We start from the raw sequence: 27,401 nt of genomic DNA, 5'->3' as shown, positions 1-27,401 counted from the left end.
AAAGGCACATATCCATAGTTTCAATCCTGCACTTTCTTCAATTAAAAAAAAAAAATCATTGTAGCATAGTAGGAAACTGTAAAGCATGCAGAAGTATGACAGTATTGCATATTCCCTCTAAAGTGCAGATGGTACTAAAGCAGATTTTAAGATAAAGATGAAAATTAAACCTCGTTCACTCCTCCTTGTTTCTCTTCTGGGAATACACACACACACCCACACACAGCACCAAAGAAAAAGCAATATCAAACACATTCACAGTGTATAAGATTTGCAGCTTCTCACACTGGGCAATCTAACTAAGAAGAGTGAGAGAGAAACACTAAGAAACATGAGAGAGAAACAACTTAGAGGCTTTCTTTCTTTTCTAAACTGGACAGAAGTTGACAGCCCCAGTTACAATTAATACTTCTCCAGTTTCTTCTGCTACAATGAATTTGTTCAGCAGAACATCAGAATTAATCATTTTACACATAACGAGACTAGTGAAATGTCTGAAGTTTTGCAAACACTAGTGTAAATATATTCAAACTAAGTTTCGTTTTAAAACTTCTGTCAGAAATCAGAAGTGAGTGGTTAGAGCCTTTCCACTCCAAGGTTATATATTAAAAGTCAGCATTCCTTGGACATTTCCCCTTTCCAATTAAACCTGTACTTACCTTGCATAGTCAAAAACAGCTAGTGAAACTAAGCTGCTAGAAATCTCAGTTCTTTTGTCCGCTATCTCATCTCTATGTGCTTATTTTTCCATTCTGCTGCCATCTGCTGGCAGCACCCTTTTTCTACACGGCAGCAGGCAGTTTGATAGTCTCCTGCTGTACTTAACACTGGTAAAATACGGACCTTATTTTTCCATGTTTCTTGGCCAAACGATCAACTGCTGTTAAACTTTCAACTCAGACATTTTCAACATCAACTGGCTGTATTTAACGATCGACAAGACTTTCTTGGCTCTCAAAAAGTATGCTTTTAAAATGCTGTGCGTGAAATATCTTATACTTGTAGTTAAAAAAAATCCCTTTTTTTTTTCACATCAGGACTATAAACATATTTTTAAACACTAGTAGAACTCTTTGTATCTCCTAGTTGCTCTCATCAAGTGCAATATTCTATCTGGAAGTTTATTTGCAACCACTTCCTCATGAGGTTTTGGGTATTTTCAGATAAAACTCACACAAGCAGTAAAATGTTGTCCTGAGACCTACAGGCATAAATAAAATTCATCGTAGTTCCAGAAAAATAAGCTTAGTAACTTGTGCAGCATGCAGTACTTCTAAGCTAACTAGTTTTTAATTAGAATTCCACTTTAAGAAAGTAATAATAAAGTGTGCTATAATCTACTAAATTTTAAACGTCATGTTTATGCCACAGATAGTGCCTGAGCAATGAAAACAAATAAAAATATTTTTATGTAGGCAAAACACTTTGGAATACTACTTGTATAACACAGTACTTCCTAATCTGAAAAATTAAGCATTATTATACTGAGGAGTTATGAGGATGAGCCCCTGGACTATAGTTATATATAGCTCAATAGTGTAGGAGGCAGCATTGTTGGTTTTCTAGAAGTTACAGGGACAACCATACACAGACACACACACACACACCAAAAAAAACCCCTTTATGCTTAATGAAGGCAGCTTTTGTCTCTTTGCCTGTGGAGAAACATTTTAAATCTCACTACAGAAAGCAAGGCACTCTTTTCAATAGCCAGGAGCTAGAAGTTCAGTATATGCAGTGCTGTCCCAAGGATTATACTGACAGATCTGCAAGGAGTCTGTGTGTCTTTGCTGAGCTGTTGTCCTGTTCTACCAATCATTTTTGTTACCATTCTGTGGCAACGAGATGCAAACTTTGCAAAGTTCTTCTCAAACTACAAATGCACAGAACTGAACAGCCGCACTGTGTGCTTGAAAATTTGCTGTCACTTTCAAGGCATTTGACAAGATCTTTCTTTATTCATCACACTAATTTTGCTAAGAGAAATTTAGTTCTCGCATATTCTGTATGGACCACAGTGAGGCATCACTTAGATCTTTGGCTATGTTTTTCCCCAGCTAAAATCCACAAAAGCTTTTGTCACTGAATTTTTACCTTCTCATGCAGGAGAACTGAAGGATCCCCAGCAGAGTAGATTGTAACAGAAACAGAGCACTGTTACAGCTTTATTCCAAACAGAACGCATCCTGTGATTTCTCCCAAAGCTGCATGACCCGAGCACGACTGCACTGAGGCATTTCTGCTGCCTCAGCACTGGACACAACTAAGAAGTCCGAAGGCTTCTCAGGAAAGGGCCTTCAAAAGGCAAAATGCCTTGTGAGTGACTAGGCTGGCAGAAATCTTGCTGGTAAAGACCACCTCTGTATCTCAATTGCTTTGACTAAGCTGAAACTACAAGCTGGAAAACTACTATAGTCCTCTAAGTGCAATTTATTTATCAGCATCGATAAACATTTTAGTATAATCCTACATTTTGTGAAAACCTGTGTGCACAAAAATATCTATGCTTACGTATACATGTTTACATATGTAGGGCATACTGAAATACGCTCGCCTAAGGCAATAGCAAAATTAATCTCATAGGAGAAAGTAAGAATGACTGATGGCTAAGGATAGGCACTCTGTACTGGAAAGGCTAAAGAAAAAATCTATAAAATAATGAAGTAAGAATATTGGTAAAGTTTTGAGGTACTTCAACGACAAGAGTATAAGTATAATTTTCAAGAGAACTTCAACAGCAGCAAGATTTGAACAACCTGCTCTTTGAAAAGTTGATGTAGAATGTCCAATTTTCAGTGGCTGGAGTAGAGCCAAGCAGAGGAAGTAAAGCTCAGATACAACAGTTAAAGAGGAGCTTTCCTCTGAACACGTAACAGATCTTTCATGACACCCACAGGTATGTTACTGGATTTTAGAGAGAAGAATTTGAAGACTGTTCCATCTCATTAAACAGTTGTGCGCTTCTGCAAACTGTCATCCTGCTGCATTAGAACTATTGCAGTAAACACAGCCAGTTTAAAACCAAGGTGATCTAACTTCTATGATTACTGTGAGAAAAATAACATCTTTATGGGAAACTAAACCAAGATTCCTTGACTTTAGTGATATAGATAGAATTTCTTTTATTCTCTTCCCGAAGAACGACATTATTCCAATAACATATCCTATTTGTATCTGCTAAAATTTAGCTTGAAGACATTTTGAACAACCTTTCCATAACAACTATTCTTATTTGCAAAGAGAACATTTAAAAATACTGAAATGTAGAAATAAGAAATATGCAAGAATAAACAAACACGGACCTGAACACAGCCATGCATGCTTTGCTTCACTTTTAGGTAGCCAGACCGGGAGGAGTTTTCTAGGTACCATCATATAATTGACACATATGTGTCCCGCTTTACTTCAAAATTCCCTCATGCCCAGTACTGAGACAAGTAGCTTTTTAAACTGGAGCACGGTTTACACAGACCAGATGCGACCATAAAAATACAAGCCACTTGAACCTTAATAAAATACACAGTAATGAAAATGTCGTAAAACAGATACTAAAAGCATAAAATCTTAACAAGCTTAATCACAATGAAACAGGGTCAAAGCCACTAAGTCCAGCCGTCATTTGCAGAAAGCCAACAAACACCAGATGTATTTGGGTTTGGGGCAGAGGGAGGACAAAATTAACTATTTTGAGAATCGTAACATTTAAAAATGATACGCAGACAAAATACCTAGAGCTTTTAGTATTTCAATAACCTGAGAAGTTCCAGTTTTGTAATAAAATTCATTCAGTCACAACTCATAATCTTTCCTATAAAAGAGACATCTGTTATGTGTTAATAGTACACAAACTGAGGGACAGTTGGGAATTCTCTCCCCTCAACACCTTATTTAATAGCATTTTTGAAGAACTTCGCAAAACTCCTCTGGAACAAGCAAGTCCACTTTAATGCAGATCTAAAAATTCCTGAATGTTACTTTTAAGTCACAGATTCTTATGGTTTACTATTGACACTCTCACATGCATATAAGGTTATTTTATGCCATAGAAAGTATGTTTGCATGAAAATGAAGTAATACTTATATTTAAAAACAAATGACAAATGTGACAAGGCAGGGAACAACCTTCCATATTTCTTCTGAGATTGAGTTTGAAGGACTTGAACGATCTGCCACATCCAAACAATTTTCTTTTTTCTTTTCCTTTTTTTTTTTTTTTTTTTTTTTTTTGGTAGTAGTACAGTTTCCTGACTACCAACCTTTCTAAACCACTTTAGTCTTTAATTCCTTTTAGGTGGTGCTACACCCCTTAGTATGATTTGATAATGCTATGATGCTATGATTGCAAACACCATTTCCCATGGTTTCATAAAATAGCATTTATGAACAGCTCTTCAGGACAAAATAGTACTCAATGAGGATTCTGCATGAAGCAGAAACATCTTTTTATGGTTTTAGATTACAAAGGTTTAGAATTCTATTCTCTGGGTTGACTTCTGTGTTTGCACAGAAACTGGGGAAGATCTTTACAAAAGTGAAGAATCAAAACCTGTAACAACATGCGGCATAAGCATTTTAAAAGACTAAAAATGTTACAAAGCAAGCTTTAAAAAGCGGCTGTTAATTCCTTTGTCTTCTGCTTTTTAAGCCCACGCAAACATATTCCTCCAGCTGAGGTGGAGAGGGCACAATGTGATAGACACCTTAATTTTTTTTCCTTCGTAAAATACAAGTGAAGATTTGTGACTTACTAACTGCAGATTCAGGAAAAGCACCAAGTAAGGCAGACATGAAAATCACAAAGAACTGGCAAGAATTTAGTATTGTAGAATTGAAGCATGAGACTGCCAAAGGAACTGAACAGTTATCTAGCAGCCAGGTTGCTTATACAGTTTTCTAAAAGCAAATAGCACTGCATCCCAAATCATCAGAATACATGACGGAGGAGATTTAGGATTTAGGGGACTCTAGAAGGGCAGGGAGAGATAAAATTAAGGATAAATACAGGAATCACTGTTGGGAATTGCCTAGGGAGATTGTGGAATCTCACTCAGAGGTTTTTATGAACAGGTTAGACAGACATCTTTTGGGAATGAAGTAAATACTTTTCATCTCCTCTCTGGGCAAAGGAGCGGTTAACATAACATCTGGGTGTCTCTTTCAACTCTACTTTCTGTGGCTTCTATGAAGCAAGCTTTGCAACTGGAGGAAGAAAAAATGCTTTTTAACAATATTAAAGCTTTGTCATAATGTGAAGAAATGGGCTTTTAAAAGAAAAGCAGGGCAGTGAAAGCTCTAAAGGTTCAAGCTGGACTTTCGACATTCTTTATGTGACATTACTGTTTTCTAGCTCAATGGATGTTATTTCTTGGATTACTTGTTAAATCTCCAAACATAACAACTGACAGGTTTAAAATTCTTACTGCTAAGAATTCTCTAGATGTTACAGTATTTTTAATTTTTTTTCTTCCTCCTTTATCTGCAAAGGAAATTCTTTAATTCTCCTTAAGGATACACATGCAGAGACAAGCAGCTATTTAAAAATAATCTATCAACCCTGCACTGATCTGTCACCCTTCAGCCATCAGCCTGTAAATCTCCCAAAACAATTTTGTTACTGTCAGGTAATACTCTTTCTAAACACTGACCTTTAATCGCTGCTCTAAGTGGTTACATCTTGAACTGGGCGGATAGACACCGTCACCCGATATTTAAGATATCCATCTTAATTTTGTTTATGTGCACACATGTATATGTATAGAAAAAACCCTCTCTAGGGAGAAAGAATAATTATAGGAAATCTGACTAACATCATAGCGAAGAACAGAGGAGATCAACCCAGGTGAGGCACTTTCTCACAAAAATGAACGGAGCTGTAGTAATTTTTACCAGGGCTGACTCCGGTCTTGACTCTGACACATCCTCCTTGAAATTTTTATTTTAACACCTATTTCCCTCTTTCCATTAAGATCAAAAAAAGCAACTTAAAAGGGAAAAGTGGGCTGAGAGGTTTGTGGCAGGGCCACTGTCAGGCTCAAGTGACATCTTCAGAGGCCCTGGAGTAGCCAAAAGCTGAACCACCTGTGAAATGCTGAATGTGAAAACTAAAAAAAGAAGAAAACTTCCCTCAGTGTCAAATCCTTGGAGAAAGATAACAGCTCAAATAAATGGCCTGCATGATTAGACAAATGTATTCAAAGGGGTCACCCTGCCCTATAGGAACTTGCTTCTGCAGCCTGCTGTTTCTGCAAGGTATGGGGTGGAAACAGAGCAACAGATGTGAGCTGCTGATCTCTGCTATCCCATGAGGTACAATCAGGCTGGTGCATCCTATTAGAACCCAGCTCAGACCTGGTGACAAGCTGATGCTCAGCACTTCTAAATAGAAACTCGTCCCCACACCTCAGCACTGCAGCCTACAAGGGCAATGTTGCCTTTCCCTATCAATGCCAGCTCCAACTCTGGTGACACCACGTTTGGCAGCACAACCAGAGTATAATCTATTACTATTAGTAGTCTTTTTTTCACTGAGATCTGAAATCTGATTTAGATAACTGGAAATAAAACAGAACTTCTGGGCTGAGATAGAAACTATTTACTGAGACAGAAGAGGAAAAGTGAAACAAAACTACAACTGTAACAATATACACAGCTGCAATACAATCACTCACCCCCTGCCTACTGACCTCCTGCAGCCATTCCCTGCCACCATGTGGTGTCACACGGTTCAGATACCTCCAGCCTCATTCGAGCCCTATCCTGGCTCCTCTCCTCCCCTGCCCCTCACCATCGCAGCAGCTGCTCTTCCCCACTGCTCAGCAACAACCCAAAATTGGCATGAAATTAATCCTGGTTCAGCTGAAACCAAGATACATAACTAATGCTTTTCATTTCTTTACATCTTCACGTAGGCGTTTCTCTGCACTTCCAAATACTGTCTGCAAACTGTATATCCATTTTTTGTTTGTAGGTATCTTTTCTAAAAGGCAACTACTGTTACAGGGTACCACATTAGCTGAATCAAATGATGTACAGTTTTTGAATCTTTCTTCAAATTTTCTGTGGAAAAAATGGTCACTTTTAATATTTTCACCACAGTTCCTACTTTCTCTTAATGCCATTCATTTCTGTGTTTCAGAACAACCTAAAGGCTTTTCTTCAAGTTCTGCTTAATCTCCTCTTCCATCCAAGCTTTTCACTTGGGAACTACCACCTATAGATCGCATTCTTGCATACACTTTTCAGTTTATTTCTTAGGCTGTACTAACTAACTGGTTTAAGAAAATGATTTGTCATCTCTGATTTCAAAGCCAGAGCCCGTTAGGCAGGAATCCATCCTACTTTTCATGTTACAAGTACACTGAAGATGTCAAATGTAAAAGGTTTTCTATGAAACTTTAAGAAATAATTTTCTATCTGGCTGTATAAGAAGACAACAGTCTGTACCTAATTTCTATTTAGCAGTTTCATTTGGACTTTACAACGCTGAATGTCTTCATATTTGTTTCAACTATAGGCTACTTTGACACTCTTTTTAACATTCCTGTATTTTAAAGCTTTTAACAATTCCTGAAGATAGTTTTTTATTCCCAGTTGCAACTGAGCCATTCAGGTGCTGAAGCACCTCTTAAAATGCAGACACACACATGTAACTGTAACAGAATATGCCCTAATTGGCTATTGTAACTTACAACACAGCTGCTATAACTAAAACAATGATCAGTTTTATGGAAATAGAGCCATCTAAACTTACACTGACTCCTTTTCATACTAAAAAAACTCTTTCCTTATATATGAACATACATAAAGAAATGAACATATATGTGTACCTAGTGAGCATATTCAGATATGTAGATAAATTAAATGTAGAAAACTTAATGTAGCATCATCAAAATAATTTCTTTCTTTGAGTAAAGGCCTCCAGACTGGAGAGGAAAAGAAAATGTTTCCTACAGAGAAAACAACTGTCCATATTCCTTTCCTAGATAGATTAATTACACTTGAATTATACAGAGATGTATCTTACTACTACTAGATTTATCGTTCTAGGTCTGAAATAAGCAGATTTTGGTTTAATTCCTCCTTAAATAAACCATTATTTTCATATAGATATTAAAATATTTGCAGTTGAATTGTATTTTGTTTATAAAGATAATTCTTCTTTATGAGACACAGGGAAAAATGCATAAATCCTTCAGCAAGTTTTTAAAGAATACTCTTTTTTTTTTTTGTTTTTTTGACAATTAACATACTTATGAGCAGTTACATATTCAGTTTAGCTTTACATTAGTGTTCCTTTCATATAGCCTCATGAGTTCCTAAGGTAAAGATCCTGCTATTTTGCAAGGAGATTGGAATGCTTAAGATATTCCTCACAGCTTCCTCCATGCAAACAGTCCATCCAATGTATGTAACTTCATTTCTTGACAGTGAAAAAGTAATTTGATACATAGGAAAAACACAGTTAGCAATTGCTGGAACCACAGTTTTAGTAAGAGCACAATGAACTCACAGTGAGTGTCTATGTAAAATCATACGTAGTCAATCAGCTCAGTAGCTGTTTTAAGAACAATTATTAGATTCAATTTTTTTTCCATCTCTCAATTCATGTAAAAATGGTAGCTTGCAGACAGTAAGAACTACGTGTCATTTAAGAACACTCAGTGCATTCAGACTCTTTCTTCCATACACCTTCTCTGAATCTTAGAACTTCCTTCTGCTAAATGGGTTGTACTTTAAAGAAGAAAAAAAAAAAAAAAAAAAAAAAAGTGATCCTTTAGCTGAAGTGCGCTTATTGTGACAAATACCATAATGTCAGCAGGATAGGCTGGCTTAACAAGAATGAAAGAGATTGAAACCTAGGAAGGATGCTCCTGTTTTTGGCCCCTTTCTATAGCAGTAGTTAGGTATCTCACAATCTTTATCTTCATGTTATAATTGCAAAATTAGAGATTATTATAATTTCAATCTCACAAATGAAAGAGACACTTAGGGGTTGTATTTTAAAAGTGAGGGGTACAGGAACTCACAAGGAAAGGTCCTGTGCTGGATCTTGTCCTCACCAATGAGGAGGGGTTTGTGAGTAACGTGAAGCTCAAGAGCAGCTTTGGCTGTAGTGACCATGAAATGGTGGAGTTCGGATCATTAGGGTGTCAAAGAGGGTGCACAGCAAGCTTGCTGCTCTGGACTGCAGGAGAGCAGATTTTGAACTCTTTGGAGAACTGCTTTGCAGGGTGACATGGGGGAAAGCCCTGGAGGGAAGAGGGACACAAGAAAGCTGGTCAGCTTTCAAGAACCATTTCCTCCAAGCCCAGAAGCAGTGCATCCCAACAAAAAAAGAAGGCAGGCAAGAATGCCAGGAAGCCTCTATGGATCAACAAGGAGCTCCTGGACTCACTTAAGCACAAAAAGAAAGCATGTAGGGAGTACAGGCAGGAATGGATTACGTGAGAGGACTACAAAGAAGTTTCCCAAGCAGCTAGGGATCAGATTAGGAAAGCTAAAACCCAGATGGAATTAAATATAGCCAGAGACATAAAAGGGAACAAGAAGAATTTCTACAGGTGTATCAGTGATAAAAGGAAGGTCAGAGAAGACGTGGCCCCTCTCTGGAAGGAAACTGGAGACCTGGTTGTGAGGGATATGGAGAAAGCTGAGGTGCTCAGTGACTTCTTAGCTTCAGTCTTCACCATCAAGGCCTCTAAGCCACACCACCCAAGCTGCAGAAAGCAAACGTAAGAACTGGGAGAAGGAAGATCTGCCCACTGTAAGTGAAGATCGGGTTCAAGACCATCTAAAGAACCTGAAGGTGCACAAGTCAGTGAAACCTGATGAGATCCATCCACACATTCTGGTGGGCATGGAACAGGAGGGAACTTGTGGATAAAGTTGCCAAGCCACTATGCACCATATTTGCAAAGTCTAGTGAAGTTCCCACTGATTGGAAAAGAAGAAACATAATCCTCTTTTCAAGAAAAGAAAAAAAAGAAGATCCAAGCAACAACAGGCCACTGTCACCTCTGTGCCTGGCAAGATCATGGAGCAGATACTCCTCAAGGCCTTAATAAGGCACATGGAAAATAAAGATGAGGTGATTGGTGGTAACCATCATGGTTTAGCCAAGGGCAAGTCATGCCTCACAAACCTGGTGGCCCTTTATGATGGAGTTACAGCATCAGTAAATAAAGGAAGAGCAAATGACATCATCTACCTGGACTTGTGCAAAGTGTTTGACACTGTCCTACATGATATCCTGGTCACCAAATAGGAGAAAAATGGATTTGATAGGTGGACCACTCACTGGATAAGGAATTGGCTGGATGATTGCATTCAGAGTTACAGTAAACAGCTTGATGTCCAAGTGGAGACCAGTGATGAGTGGCATTCCTCAGGGATCAGTGTTATTTAACATCAGGCCTGTGAGCCTCACCTTTGTGCCTGGGAAGATCATGGAGCAGATCCTCCCAGAAGCTATGTTAAGGCACATACGAGATAAAGAGGTGATTCAAGACAGTCAGCATGGCTTCAGCAAGGGCAGATCGTGCCTGACCAATCTTGTGATCTTCTATGATGGAGTGACAGCTTTGGTGAACCGGGAAAGGGCGATGGATGTCATCTACCTGGACTTCTGCACAGCCTATGACATGGTCCCTCACCACATCCTTCACTCTAAATTGGAGAGGTATGGATTTGAAAGATGGACTGTTCGATGGATTAGGAATTGGTTGCTGGACACAGCCAAAGGATTGTGATCAATGGTTCCATGTCAGGGTGGAGGCCATTCACAAGCGGTGTCCCTCAGGGGTCAGTCTTAGGACCGGTGCTCTTTAATCTCTTCGTCAATGACACAGATGATGGCATTGAGTGCACCCTCAGCAAGTTTGTGGATGACACCAAGCTGAGTGGTGCAATTGATACATTGGAAGGAAGGAAAGCCATTCAGAGGGACCTGGACAGGCTGGAGAATTGGGCCCATGAAAACCTAATGAGGTTCAATAAGACCAAGTGCAGGCTGCTGCACTTGGGTGGGGGCAATCCCAAGTATTTATACAAACTGGAGGAAGATCTCTTTAAGAGCAGCCTTGCAGAGAAGGACTCGGGGGTTCTGGTAGACAAAAAGCTGGACATGAACCAGCAGTGTGCGCTTGCAGCCCGGGAGGCCAACTGTGTTCTGAACTGCAATAAAAAAGGGGTGGCCAGCAGGGAGAGGGAGGTGATTGTCCCCCTCTACCCGGCTCTTGTGAGGCCCCATCTGGAGTACTATATCTAGGCCTGGGGCCCCCAGTACAGGAAGGATGTGGAGCTCTTAGGGTAGGTCCAGAGGAGGGCCACTAAGGTTATCAGAGGGCTGGAGTACCTCTCCTATGAGGAAAGGTTGAGGGAACGGGGCTTGTTTAGCTTGGAGAAGAGAAGGCTTTGGGGAGACCTCATTGTGGCCTTCCAGTACTTGAAGGGAGCATATAAACAGGTGGGGAAATGGCTGTTTACAAGAGTGGATAGTGATAGAACAAGGGGGAATGGTTTTAAACTGAGACAGGGGAGGTTTAGGTTAGATATTAAGAGGAAGTTTTTCACACAGAGGCTGGAACAGGTTGCCCAAGGAGGTTGTGGATGCCCCATCCCTGGAGGCATTCAAAGCCAGGCTGGATGTGGCTCTGGGCAGCCTGGTGTGGTGGCTGGCGACCCTGCACATAGCAGGGGGGTTGAAACTACATGATCGCTGTGGTCCTTCTCAACCCAGGTTGTTCTATGATTCTATGATCTTTGTAGGCAACACTGACAATGGAATCGATTGCACCCTCAGCAAGTTTGCAGACGACACCAAGCTGAGAGATGTAATTGACATGCTGGGACCTGGACAGGCTTGAGAGATGGGCCCATGCCAACCTCATGAAGTTCAGCAAGGCCAAGTGTAAGGTGATGAACTTAGGTCAGGGCAAACTCAAGCACAGGTATAGGTTGTGTGAAAATTGGCTTGGGAGAAGGATCTGGGAGTGTGAAAGACTCAACATGAGGTGCCAATGTGTGCTTGCAGACCAGAATGCAAACCATATCCTGAGTTGTATTAAGAGACACCTGACCAGCATGTTGAGGGAGGTGATTCTGCTCCTCTACTTGGCTCTTGTGAGACCCCATCTGAAGTACTGCATCCACTTCTGGGGCCCCCAATGCAAGAAGGACATAGAGTTGTTGGATTGAGTCCAGAGGAGGGCCATGAAGGTAATCAGAAGGCTAGAGCACCTCCCCTATGGGAACAGGCTAAGAAAGATGGGGCTCTTCATCCTAGAGAAGACCCTGGAGGGACCTTAAAGAGGCCTTCCAGTACCTGAAGGGGGCCTACAGGAAAGATGGGGAGGGACTTTTTAGAAGGGCACGTAGCAACAAGACAAGAGGAAATGGTTTTAAACTGGAAGAAGGTAGAATTAGACTAGATATTAGGAAGAAATTCTTTACTGTGAGGGTGGTGAGACACTGCAACAAGTTGCTCAGTGAGGTTGTGGGTGCTCTCTACCTGGAAGCGTTCAAGGCCAGGCTGGATGGGGCTTTGAACGACCTGGTCTAGAGGGAGGTGTCCCTGACTATAGCAGGAGGGTTGTAACTAGATGATCTTAAAGGTTCTTTTACATCCAAACCATTCTATGATTCTACTTGGGTAACTACAGATGCAGATAGGCACCCACTGCTATTTCAGCTCTTACCCTCATTAGCAGACTTAGTTGCAAACTTTTTCTTTGGGCAACAGTGTTTGATAGCTATGCTGTCTATTAAATCACCAGGAATACCATTAAGTCTGTCTTTTTGAGGTTTGCGCTTAGTGTTTACATGTAAGTTTAGTTAAATTGAAGAACAGAAGGGTACTCTTTCAAGTTGAGGGAAAAAATAAAACAGACAAAGTGAATATATGCAAACAATTTGCAACAAAATGCATAACAGGCATTGGAATTATGCCAAGACAGGATATTAAATACCTAATTTAGTCATGTAGTAGTTGCGTGGTATTAGGTGTATTAAACATGTTCTACTTCTGTCACATTAGTTTCTCCTAGATCAAACTCTAGCTCTGAAATTCCAGTTTGTAATGTTAACCTAAATCTCTACATCTATTTTACCTGCAGTTTTAATGTTTTGTTATTTCATCATAGCATCTTCTGTCTTTCTCTGAAGTAAACTATAAAACATAATCTGTATCAGTTTATACACAACAAATAGTATACGGCTAAGAAATTCACTGTTTGCAACTCAGGCACTATTTAGCATTAAATAGATCAGAAATATTTGTATAACATCTCATAATAGAAATACTGCAATTAGGGGTGGACAATATGGGTAGGAATACACAGATAGCTATCTTAAATGATCCTAGAAACTAAAATGCTTCAAACTCCCCAAATAAGAATGAAACATTAGAAGGCTGACATTTATTCTTCAATTTCAATATGCATATCACCTCAAAAATAAAAAATGGATAGCAAAGATTTTCCATCTTCGTTTCCTTCATAACTTCTATAAAATATAATTGTTCAGTGTAACAAAATTGTTATCACTTGGACTAAATGACTATTGTGTCTAGCTGAGTGACAGGAGTATTAGTGAACTATAATTCTGTCCTATCAAGATATGTGACATGAAATAAATTGGCTTGAGTCTGAAGTTCCTCTTGGTGTCACGTACTTACCTGAGCTACCACCATTTTCTCTTTGGCAATATAGCCTCACAATTATGTCACTAGCTGATATCACTGTCCCTGAACTTCTTATCTCAGCGGTGGCAAGCATGCAGAACCGCACTATTCCTCCAATGACAGATCAGTCACTGAAATTCTCAAGATAATGAAATGCTGGCTTTTAGTACCAAATAAAAGCTTAGTCCTGAATTTAATGCTATATATAACTATTTAACAATACTAATAATGAATAAGGATTTTTAAATTGATTATAACTACAGTTCATTCAACTTTAATGGCTGTTTAAAAGAAGATAGTTATCTTACTTTCTTTGAACTTCACAACCCCTATCTAATCAATCAAGATTGCTGCTAAGAAAAAGAAAACAATACTATAGAGAAAATACAAACTTCTAGTGCCATACTAAAATAATGAGCATGATTGGGTAAGTAAAGACAATACTACAGAGACATACTGAGATTTCTGTTTTTCTTTCCTACATCCCTGAAGCCTCTTTAGATGTTTAGGGCAGATGTACAGCTTTTCAAAACTATTATATTATAAAAAGTTAATAACCACAGCTATTTTACGTAAGCCCTGGTAAATGGGATTCCCCTCTAAGATGAGACATAAAGCTAATGCTGTCCCAGATAAATTTTCATTGCATCTTCTCACCTTAAGAACAAGCATCTCCATACTGTTACTGAACTCTGTATATATATATTTATATGAGTATACTGAACCAACAGCCCCTAATTTATCCAGCTCTTCCTTCTACAACTTAGAAGCTAATTCAGCCTTACAAACAGTTTAATAGCTTCCCCATTTCCAAACTACTAATGCTAATTCTTGGACATGTTTAGGACATGTTACGCTCAGGTATGTCCAACCCACAGCCTGGCCCAGCTCACGATGGGGACACCCCCTGCCTCACAGCATCATGGTAGCAGCACTTCCCAGCTCAGCGCAGCCCCTCAGCACCAACCAAACATTGGCACGTTGTGAACCCTATCTGGGCTGAAACCAGGGCACAGGGTGCAGTGTAGTGACAGCTCAAGTTGTGGCAAATAAGATTATGCAATTTGATACACTGGCTGAACACAGTCCTGTGAACAGCAAAAAATATGATTCCATGCTTTCCATTTTGACAAAGAAATTTGAGAATAGGTTTCAAGATTGCTGAAAAAGACGTCCATTTTTTAATATGCGATACTCCATTTTCAGTCAACGTAAATACATAACTTGTGAATTTTGAAATGGGATATATAGACTTGCAATTAACATTTTAATTAATTTTAAAAATAAAAGATTTAATTAAAAATTTGATCATCTCTTTACTAGAATTTTACAAGACCTCTCTTACCAGACAGAAATATCTCTCACTTCACAATCATGCCTGTTGGCGGTATGTACATTTGTGTCATCGCTTTTTGGCAGTATGTACATTTGTGAACAACTGTTCACAACTCTTCTCAAGGACAAAGTTTCATCAGAAATCTCTATTGAACACCTTGAGACCTCACTAAGAATCAAATCCACTCCCATCAAACCGGACTGGTGCATTAGTTTCATAGAAACAAAATCAAGTATTCCACTAGTTTTATGTTTTTGTTGCTCTTTTTTTAAAATATATTTTAATAAAAAAAACATTAAAAATAAAAATAAGTTTTGTTACTTTATACACATTAACTATATTATAAATCTAATGAGGACCGTTCAGAAAGTAATGCCTCCTACATTATTATGTTGGCCCAGGATGTCAGAGGTGAATGTTGGTGGTACGGCAGTAAAAGTTGAACATTCCCACCAGTATTCTATTACACTTTGTTGCCATGTGACACATGACAGCAGAGGGGCAGTCTGACAAGACAGTGCCTGACTTGGGAGTGCATATGAAGCAAAGGTGTGGAATTGAATTCCTCCATGGAGAAAAATGGCACCTGCTGACATTCATTGACACTTACTGAATGTCTGTAGAGACCAAACATTGAACATGAGCACAGCAGCTCCATGTGACATAACTGCCAGATTTACATATTTGTATTTAACATGATTTTGTTTCTAGAAGGTATAAAATCCAGCTATCCTAATTATCTGCTTGGCATGCCCCTCCTCCCATCACCAGCAAATTAGCAGAGTTTTTCTGAACAGGCAACGGGGCTGACAAACACAGTCTGCACAAAAATGGTACCAATCTGTCTTAGTGGAGCCACTCATTTTTAAGATTGAGTGATGTTGTAGCAAACCAACAAAAAACATTTTATGTGTGGTATGCCTGGATTTGTCTCAAGCACTTTCAAAATAAGACTGCCATGACAACAGATGAACTGCTAAAGCTGGAGAAGGGAACCCTGTAGAGACTGGACAGCCTTGCTCTAGCCTGGACTCCCCTGTTCAAGGGGATAATGCACTTGTTGACTGCAGACTTGTTGACAGCAGGTAGAAAAGGATGCCAAGAGAAGCTCAGGAAGAACTTAAGGACTTCAGAACTTCAAAAGTTCTGGACAAGTACGCTCACAGAATGAAGACTCCCCGCTGGATGGATCAATGCTGGAACTTCGACTGGTGATGTCTTTCTCTGTCCATTTCTCTCTCTTCCTTTTTCCTCTAAAGGTTGTTAAGTAATGCAAGGCTTATTTGGATTTCCTATAAAGTCACATAGTTTAGCTGCACAGATTAGGCAGATATAATTGTAAGAGTGCCAATACTTTTAAGATAATTGCATTACAGAGATTCTCATTAAAACTGATAATTGTGTTTGGACCGTGAGTGTCATTTCAACTTAATCCAAGGGGATTTGCAAATCTGGTCACCCTCCCTCCCTTCACAGGAAGAACATGACAAATGCACAGATAAGTCTTCCTGACTTTTTTTTTTAAATGGCAGAGCACTCAAATACAGAGCATTTTGTTTGTGTGACAAATTAATTTTGGAACTGACAGTGATGCCACTAAAATAAATATATAAAAATATTTCTTTAACAGGAGCAATCAGAACACATTAGAGAATAGTCTCTAAAAAATAAAACCAAGGCCAGACTATGTCTGTGTAATCTCCCACAGAGTTGCTATCTCCTTTCTGATTCATGATTTACGATAAAACAGATCGTGTGACAGACATAGTAACAGCAAAGATGGATTTGAAATGATTTTTCCAACTCCCCTTATCTTCTCTAGTACTGAAGAAATCATGTGTGTCTATCACACAGCATTTTTCCCTCTCACAAAATATCTAGAATGCATCCTCAACAGACCCATGCTTTAATATAGGAGAACAATGTGCAGTCTGTCAATGCACAGTTTTATTAACAACATTCTAATACAGCTCTTGTACCACAGCCTTCACAGTGTGAGGGAAGGGATGAGGACTTTTTTGGAGAGCTAGAAAACTGTACTTGTTTGTCTACTATAAAGTCTTTGTTTCTGTGTGCAGCCACTTTCACTTATTTCAGGTTAGGTCAAGATACAGGCTGCAGATAGTAAATTATAGTAAATTACCACAGATCACTGAGGCCCTGAAATACTGCTTTTTGGGAGCTGTGTATCAAGGAACGGCTTTTTGCTCATAGAATTTTTGAGACTAGCAAACACATCTTAACCTCAGTAGCTATTTGACTTCTGCTAGGAATAAAGAACCCTGCATTTGATGTAAGAATTTATCTAATTAATATAACATTAAAAAGCACCTTAGCTTCTAAAATCAGTTGATGATGGTAGAGCTATCTGCTTCAGTGTTCATAGTACATTGTTAAAACTGAATATTATGTTCTGCTGGAGGGGTGCAGCTGGCAGCAGAGAAAAAAATTTTTGTTTGCTTTGTGACAGGCATTGAGGTTTGGGTCAGATGAATACCTCCATGGAAAGGTACAAAAATTGCACCTTTTTTGAGAGTTTTATAGACTGTTCAACTGATGAAAGTCTGCAAAGTGCAGATGAAGTGAAAGAGAATATAAAAGTTGCACTCTGAGCATAGACTGCAGCATAAGAAGTCATGGAAAGGTACCCAAGAATTGCAGGCAACAGATATGCATCCAGGCCTCAGACCTGAGAGAAATACTGACCTTTCCCTAGAGCTTATTGCTTTAGTTTTTGTCTAAACACTACTTGGCTCAGTATACAGTTTGTAAGCTGTCCTGATGCTTCTGTGAGCATATTTTTAAAAACACACAATGGCCAGGGTTGGAAGGGACCTCAAGATCATGAATCTCCAATCCCCCTGCCACAGGCAGGGCCACCAACCTCCCCATTTGATACTAGACCAGGCTGCCCAGGGCCCCAGCCAATCTGGCCTTGAAAACCTCCAGGGACGGGGCATCCACAACCTCTCTGGGCAGCCTGTTCCAGTACCTCACCACTCTCTCTGTAAAGAATTTCCCCCTGATGACCAACCTAAATCTTCCCTCCCTCAACTTAAAACCATTTCCCCTTGTCCTGCATTTATCAACCCTTTCAAAGAGTTGACTCCCCTCCTGTTTGTAGGCTCCGTTTTAGGTACTGAAAGGCTGCAATGAGGTCACCCTGCAGCCTTCTTTTCTGCAGGCTGAACAAGCCCAACTCCCTCAGCCTGTCTTCATAGGGGAGGTGCTCCAGTCCCCTGATCATCTTTGTGGCCCTCCTCTGGACTCTCTCCAAAAGCTTCCTGTCTTTTTTGTACTGGGGGCTCCACACTTGGACGCAGTACTGCAGATGGGGCCTCACAAGAGCAGAGTAGAGGGGGACAATCACCTCCCTGTCCCTGTCCTCTTTTGATGGAGCCCAGGATACCATTTGCCTACCGAGCTGCAAGGGTACACTGCTGGCTCATGTTAAGTTTTTCATCTATCAAGACCCCCAGGTCTTTCTGGCTACACCTCCTAGAAAGAATACACGAGCTAGTCCTTGGATGCTGCTCTTGGGAATGATGAGGGCTTAACTGCTCTGCCTGATGCTGCAACAGAAGAAAGGACTTGCACTGGGATAGGCCTGAGGCACAGATGCCATCTGCCTCATTTCACTTGCTAACTTCTAGAGTACAAGACTTGCTAGTTTAGTAGAGAAAGATAGGAGCCTAGGTTTAAGAACAGTTGCCCTTAATTTTATAAAAATGGGTTACAGATAATAGCAAGGAAAAATAATAGTTGGCTGTAAAAGGGATGGCAATTGCACTGAAGGATTTACCTGGACATCTGGCTACTAAACTTACACCGAATCTATATGAGGATGTGTGTGACACTGGAAGTGAGACTGATGCAGAGGAGTCAAGCATGCCCTGTGCTCAAAGGCCTTGCTTGGCAGTGTTTCAAGTGTTTGCAAAGGTTTGTGGTTAATTTCTAAAAGAATTAGAAAGAAGAATGTGAACCTGACAGAGTGATGAGAGAAGCGTGATTTAGGTGCCAAAATATAGGTGTCTATTGCCATTCTTAAAAAACCAAGATGTCCTGCCAGATCTCCTTTAAGTGTATTTCATGGCTGCCAGCCCTTTCCGGGTGTCTCATACCCAAGGCCATAAGAAAAACATCATATATCATTATATGTAGACACCTGAATCCCACTCACTATTTCAGAGATATTTCTGAGAGAACTGATTATTATTATTACCATGCTTTGACTAAGAAAAATGTTCCTTTACAATAATTTCAGCTAAATGTGAAAACAAGTCTAATTCTACCGTCTCTACTAGCTCTTACACCAAAGACTGGGAAAAGAATTACCAAAACAGAGATATGGCTTTCTAACTGTAACTCAAAAGCTAGATGAGAAGTTTCACAATTGAGAACAAGCTCCAAGATCTTCTCATCTCACGTTGTGGCTCTCTGGTAGCTGAAATGGGCACAAAACCAAATGCACAAACTTGTGAGACCGATTCTCAGATATACCAGCTTCTGATAGACAACAACTAAGTCAGTGCAGATAGAAACTGTGACCAGAGAGGCACACAGCATGGCATACAAAGCAGGGTCCATCCTAAGCATCCTTTTCATTGCAGCATGTGTCAGATTTGGAATTGCTCTGTAGTTATCTAGGAACACTGTGCATTAATGTGGTCACTGCAGTATTTTTTCCTACAGTTAATTCATAAAATCATAGAATCACAAGGTTGGAAAGGACCTACAAGATCATCTAGTCCAACTGCCCTCCCACTACCATTGCTACCACAAGCTACTAAACCTCACAGCTCCTTGTCCAGACACCTCTTGAACACTGCCAGGGACAGCGGCTCCACCACCTCCCTCGGCAGGACATTGCAGTGCCTGACCACTCTCTGAGAGAAAAAGTTTGTCCTTAGTCTTATCTAAACCTCCTCTGGTATAACTTGTGACCATTTCCTTGGGTCCTGTTTGTTGCCTGGGAGAAGAGGCCAAACCCCTCCTCAACACAACCTCCCTTCAGGCAGTTGTAGAGTGCAGTGAGGTTTCATCTGAGCCTCCTCTTCTCCAGATAAACAATTCCAGTTCCCTCAGCCACTCTTCATAAGACTTGTGCTCCAGACCCCTCACTAGTTTTGTTGCCCTTCTCTGGACACGTTCCAGAGTCTCAATGCCTTTCTTGTAGTGAGAGGCCTTACAACCTCTGCACACAATACCTGAGGTGTAGCCTCACAAGTGCTGAGTACGGGAGGATGATTACCTCCCTGCTTGTCACAGTATGACTGAAAAAGCAGGTGAGAAAGAAAGGTATAGCAAAATACACACCATTTCTTTCTTGAAGAGTTAAAATCCAATGCCAAAAGAGGTAGTTTTGGTTTCTTTTTCAACTGACTACTACAACTATTGCTGACCTGCTTAGGCAAAGTATGCAAACACTGAAGAATGTAAGAACAAATACTATCAAAAGAAGACTCATGCTCCAAAATTGTATTTTATTTACTAACAGGAAAAAATCATTAGTGAGATAATATTATTTACAGAATAGCTTGGGTTGGGAGGATCCTTAAAGATCATCTAGATGGGCATCAACACTGCCCATCTCCCCAGCCATGGGCAGAGTTGCCAACCACTAATGAGTTCAGGCTGCCCAGGGCCTCATCCAAACCGGCTATGAATGCTTCCAGGGATGGAGCATCCACAGCTTCTCTGGGTAACCTGCTTAAGTATCTCACCACTCGTCTAAGTAAAAAACTTCCTACTAATATCTACCTTAACCTCCTTTCTTTTAGTTTAAAACCACTCCCCCTCATTTCATCAGTAACTGCCCATGTCAAAAGTTGGTCTCCCTCCTGCTTGTAAGCTTCTTTTAGATGTTGGAAGGATATGCTGAAATTTCCCTGAAGCTTTCTTTTCTCCAGGCTGAACAAGCCCAACACCCTCAATCCTTCTTTGTAGGAGAGGTCCTCCAATATTCTGATCATCTTTGTGGCCCTCCTCTGGACCTGCTCCAAGAGCTCCACATCCTTTGTGTTGGAGCCACCAGGCCTGGACACAGAACTGCAGGTCACGAGGGCAGACCAGAGGAAACAATCACCTCCCTCTCCCTAATGGCCATTTCTTTTTTGGTGCAGCCCAGGATACAGTTGGCCTTCCAGGCTGCAAGTACACACTGCTGGCTCATATCCAGCTTTTCATCCACCAGAACCCCTGAAAACCCCACAAGTCTGCTCTCAGTAATTTCTTCCAGTCTGTACACTTGTCTGGGATTGCTTGAACCAAGTGCTATACCTTGCACGTGGACTTGTTGAACCTCATCATGTTCACGTGGGCACACTTTTCAAGCTTGTACTCTGTCCTGGTAAACAGCATGTATATCTCACTCATGTTTTAGTTGTTGTTCAGCGGTGACTGCGCAGAGCCAAGGACATTTCAACTTTTCATACTGTCTAGCCAGCAAGGGGCTGGGGGACCAAAAGGAGCTGGGGGGGGACATAAGCAGGACAGTTGACCTGAACTGGTCAAAGGCATATTCCATAACATATGACATCATGCAAAAAAAAAACATTCAAAAACTGTGAGGAGTTAGTGAGGAGCCAGCTGCTGCTCAGAGACTTGCTGGGCATCCATTGGCAGATGGCGAGAAACTGCATTTTGCATTACTTGTTTTGAAGATATGTGTTACATTATTCTTATTGTTATTCTCCTTTTCTTTTCCTTTTCTGTCTTACTAAATAGCTTTTATCTCAACCCACAAGTTCTACTTTGTTGGCTTTTTTTCCTAATTCTCTCAGTGGCACTGCAAAGTGAATGAACAACCGTGTAGTGCTTAGATGCCTGCCGAGATAAACCACAACAAACCCACAAATCTGTTTTCTAATTCCCTCCTTCCACTGCTGCTGTCTTACTACAAGATAATTTGTGTTTGCAGGAGGTTTTAATACAATACATCATGAAGCGGAGATTCCCACGAGGTTATGTAACTAACGTCTCGCTAACGTAAGGAGAGACAAAATAGTTGATATGATTAAGAAACCTGAAATTCCTCTTTGAAGTATAAAATGCTCAGAACATGTCCACTGAGAGTAAGACACATGGAAATGGCTCTCAGCAATCTCTTCTCTGCAATTACACCTATATAACACACGACTACACTGCCAGGCACTGTTATCATTCCCTAAATCCACATGAAAACATGGGTGGGTAGAAGTTGCAGAGAGACTGCAGCACTGCACAGCAGCATGTATTGTGGTTGCATCAACTGGGACCAAGCTTTCAGAGGAATTCTACTAGGAAAAATAGACTTCTACTGTGGATTAGCACTGTGGTCCCTCCCCATCACTTTTCCATAAGCCACCCTTCTGTCACAAGATAGGAGTATCTCATCAAAGAGAGGAGCTTAAAAGAAAAGAAATAGAAAAATAATGCATGTTGGTGCATGCAGCACTGTCCTCCAATGCTCTAGGTTGAAGGCAGAAGTATTATCAAGTCTAAAGTATCATTAACCCAACTTTGTCATTTGAAAATGACAACACTGTCTCATTTATTTGTTCAGTGTGAAATTCATCCTAATTTCAGTTCAGAGGGCCTATGTGTAGTTTCTTATTTCAGAGAGGAGATTACAATGAAAATGAAATACAGGAAGAAGCCAGTCAACTCTACCTTCATCAAAGTGGTAAACAGAATTTCTCTCAGTCCTCACAAACTCATTATATGAACCCCCTACAAACTCCACCATAATTCTCTAAGTTGTTTGAAATGTAATTCAAGGAGCCCGTTTACTAAAGCCCCAGATAAGAAACGTACTTCCTCCAGACATTTAATGAAGGACTACAATATATACTGAACAAATCACACTGGAAAAACCTTGAAGCAAATTCTCAAAATATGCTTATGGGAGTCATTCAGTCAGTGCAGCATGATGTTAAAAAAGCAGGTAAAACTGAGTATAAAACATTATGAACAGATTCTATGACATTACATTATGGCAAGGAGAAGCACTTTCAGAAAGGTGGCCACCCTATATCTGGTGGACATTACACAAAGCACTTATAACACACCCTAATACTAGTGGCAAAAAAATACTCTTATCTGGAGCTTCCTAAGCACCAGAGACAATATTTCCTAAACCGCATGTATAACATCATACTTTCACACCAAAAATAAACATCTTTGTTTTTAAAAATTCTGGTCATCTAGAAGATTGAATTAAAGACTGAAGTGCTCCTTGAGAATGATGCCTATTACCCTATTTATGCTTACACTGGGGCAAGGAAGTTTTAACAGTTACAATGGTTTACTTGCTGGAATCACCAACACAACCTTTGCTTTATGCTATCAGTTATTTTAATACAGAGATATATCTTTTAAATTTGTGACAAGTGTATGCATCACATTTTACATGACTTAAATCAGTCTCCAATTTCATTCATGTTAAGTTTTTAAATTTATGCTACAGCATAATTTAGCAAATATTCCACCATTAAAAAAAAAAAAACACAACAACAAATACACCCTAAAAACTTTTTTGATATTGAATTTCTTGATTTTTAACTTATTTTAACTTAAAATCAACCACTGCTTTTCCAGGAATTTGTCTGGTAAGAGACCTACTTTCTGATATGTTTTGCATCAGCACTGCTGTTAAGTTAGCACATGTTGCACTTTTTTACTGATCAAGTATGTACAGCAATTTCAACAATACATATTTTGAGGAAGTGGCTACACATCTCTATTATTTAACTAAGACTACTTTTCTATTAGATTCACTTCCATCTCGAGACAGCAGTTTTGTATCTAATTGCTGAATTATTTTATATGTGCTTACCTAGTCCCTTGAGAATACAGCCGGTGATACCTTTTCCACAGATGGGATAGAAAAATCTCAAAGTGGGAAGCATGTACCACCTGAGTAAACAATCAGAAGCCTCTCTCACATTCTCTTCCAACAAAAGTTGCAGTTTCGGAACATTGCTAATTCTCTTCACTAACCCAGGAAACTGACCCTCCCGTCTCATTACAAACTCTTAACCACCAATGGCCATCACTGTGTAATATATATGGTTATGGGCTTTAGGCTCCTGGACTGAACAAATGGCTTGGAGTTCATTAAAGAGGGGAAAAAATGGGGAGCTAATTTTGACAAGAGAATGAGTTAAAGGTCTCACAAACAGGGAAAGAATGTAAACAAGGAAACAAGAACAAGACAAGGAGACAATTATGAATGTACAGAAAAAAAATAAAAATAAAAATAAAAGCTCCTTGGAAAAGGAAACATTATAAAAGAGTGAGAACCAGGTGGTGGGGGAAGGAACATGGGAATACACCAGCAGAAGACCCTGGAAAATGTATCTGAAAAAGGAATAGGAGGGTGACTTTGCAACACTCATGCTTGCATGTATTTTTTATTCCTTCTATTATTATTTATTATTTTATCATTGGCCATAACAAAATTGTCTGATGTTTTTGAGATCACCACCATTAGGTACAGCAGAGATTCCCTCAAACAAGCAATAGAATCATTATCATTGCTGTTATCCTAGTACTTGCAATCAGATGTAATCAACAGCCTGAAAAAAGTCCATCAGGAATATCTTTCAGTCTCTTTTGAAGAAGAAAACAAGACAAAAAATCATCAAAACCAAAAAACTACAACCAACACAGCTATCCTAGACAAGCAGTATCCAGCAGCAACAGCTGCAGACAGGTGATGTCTGGGTTGCTGAGTAAATGACCAGAGGTTGAGAGAAAGCAAATAATCTTTAATTTATCAGTTTACTGGTCCTTATGTGTCAACACTCCTGATACGTTCACTAGGTCAACAAGCAGTGCTGCAATCTATTAGCTACATCTCTTCAAGTTTATAGTGCTGAAATGTGTAATTAATTGTAAGTTGTTGTTACATTATTTATGCTGCAGTCAAAAAAGCTAATCCATTTCCATGTTATAGCTAGTTAGCTAACCTAGGGAGTCTTCCTATATGTTGATCGTTTAATGCTAAAAATGTGAGTTATGGACATTCAGAGTCATCACAAAAAACTCTTATAACTCAGAAAAGTTATAAGATATATGTTCCTGTGAGTATTTTAAAAACAGCTGGCCTTAATGCAAGTGATCGCATGAATCCAAAAGAAAGCACACTAAGAGAAGGCTAACTGGAAATTTCAACAATCTTCTAATCCTCTCACAATTCTTTATATTACCATAACTCTCCAGGAAATCCACCATCAAATCAGGCAATTGCAAACAGATGTGTGTTGTATTTTAAACCCTTGTTGATGTCTTGGTTACCAAGTTAAAATCCCAAACAACGCAAAAAACATGAACAAAAGGAGGTGACAATGCTCCCTGATTTACTCAAGTAAGAAGAATCATATACTATCGACTTTATTACCCATAACACCACTTATAGACCAAGATGGTACTTGTTCTACTTTTGTAAAAAATTCTTCCTTTCTTCTTTTAGATAAGAGTAACAGTTTATTTAGGCATTTGAATCAGCACATGATCGTGTAATCACATGATGAAAATACACATACTGACTAGCAATTAATACTATTAATGCAACAACATGCTATGAATGTAACTAGAAAATAAGTTAAGGCTTGCAGTAACATTTTGAATACAACTGTCCACACTTCAAGGTTTAATACATACCACTAAGCTACAACCAATATGAATTATATCACAAAGAAAACTATGCACTCTCAGTGTGTTAAATATGTCTAAACATTTGCTTTTATCTACGAAGCCTACACATGCAAATTTGGGAGTTCAAGTAAATCTGTATTCCTATTGCTACTATTCCTTCAGCTGGAAAAAATGAGTAGGTATAAACCAAGGGAACAGCAAAAATATGAGAATAAGGAGGAGAACATAGGACGGAATAAATATGACAGGATATTGTTTTCAGATTATATAATATAAATAGAAATACTTTAATAAAATGATAATCTCTATGAAAACAATGAAGGGAAAGCATAACTGAGATCTTGAACTTAAAAACATTCAAAGAGGCATTCACCTCAGTTACCTGCATCAGTCAAAAAAGCTGGACATCTGTTCTAAGAATTTCATTCTACCTCTTTCTGAAGCCAGTCATTCCAGAATCAAACTGATTCTCCCTACTGGGGGCACTGATTTTAAGATAGCATGATTCACTGCTTCCTCTGACTTCCAAGGGAAAGGCACAAAGCTTTCAGATGGCTAAAACCATATACGACAAAAGTCTGGGGTTTTCTGTTCCTATTTTGATCCATTTTTCCTGGAAGACTGCAGGGTCACAGTGAAGAGCTACATTCGTTCTGAGCTGGTTAGATTCTGAAATCTGGCTTTTCCAACCACAGACCCTGGCTTTCTTGAAAAATCTTAAAAAATATATATATAAAATATATTTTTAAATATTGCACTTAATGGAGCACTCAGAGTATGAAGATCACTTCCAGTAATAAGGGTGGGTAACCTTTTATCAAATGATTTATATACTTTTAGCATTAATTTTTAAAAAATCTTCAACTAGTGTAAAAATGAAGAACAAAATAGAAAGGTTTGAAAAAGGCTCCATATGTACCCTAGGATGATCACCATATTTGTTCAGTTTGCTGTTCAAGCACATAATTTTAGAAATGGATACTCATAGAAAAATCAACTAGAGGAGGATAAGAAGTAAAAATGTAGCTTATGAAAAAGATGTTTTATTTCTTCTTTACAGAGCAAATGAACCGAATGGCCTAAAAAAAAAAACAAAACTCACATATTACAAAAAAAATTATATTAATTTGTGTGAGAAATATTTGTTAAATGAGGCCTTAAAAAAAAAGAAAGATCTCATACTTCATTTCCATCCCATCAAAAGCTAATGCATAATTAGGGAAAAGGCAGAACAAGCCATGAATTCTACAGTAAAGTCAAAAAGAATGGAACAATCTATTTCTATAATACAGGCACAAGCCTAAATGTTAGAAGCTTCCCTCAGCTATTTCATATTTATATTTACTCAAATTTGTACATTACTCCTTTTTCTCTAGGAAGGCACCTTCCCTTCCTTTCAGTTTCCTACCTTGGTTTTACTAAATTACTTTTCTTAAACTTAAAAATAAAAACAAAAAACTAGATTTTCTCATCTTTCTAAATAACTAAATATTAGAAGATTTTAAAAGACAAATTATAATGTCTTAGAAGGAATAGTTTCAGACATAACACGTAAATCTAGCAACTATAAGAAAGGTCATTCAATCCAACGTTACTGATAACCTCTGGGTAAAACTGCAGAGGTCTTTTCAGCAAGAAGCCTGCTGGATCAAGCTAATAATGAAAAACACCTTTATGGGAAAAAAACGCTATGGCATGTTGCATATACTCTAAAAAACTGGGTACAGCACTAAAACATGTATTTTCTCT

The 27,401-nt window shown here is 39.1% G+C and overlaps 1 long non-coding RNA gene across 3 annotated transcripts in view; it reads right to left on the bottom strand.

The window, feature by feature from the left end:
- Positions 1-27,401, bottom strand: part of LOC149919717 (uncharacterized) — a 138,374-nt gene that overhangs the window by 75,943 nt on the left and 35,030 nt on the right. The window lies entirely within an intron of this gene.

This window comes from Phasianus colchicus, chromosome 1 (genome assembly GCF_987193195.1).
Source record: "Phasianus colchicus chromosome 1, bPhaCol1.hap1.1, whole genome shotgun sequence".
Taxonomy (NCBI): domain Eukaryota; kingdom Metazoa; phylum Chordata; class Aves; order Galliformes; family Phasianidae; genus Phasianus; species Phasianus colchicus.
Note: the sequence above shows the minus strand (reverse complement) of the source record. Positions and strands in the feature narration are given on the sequence as shown.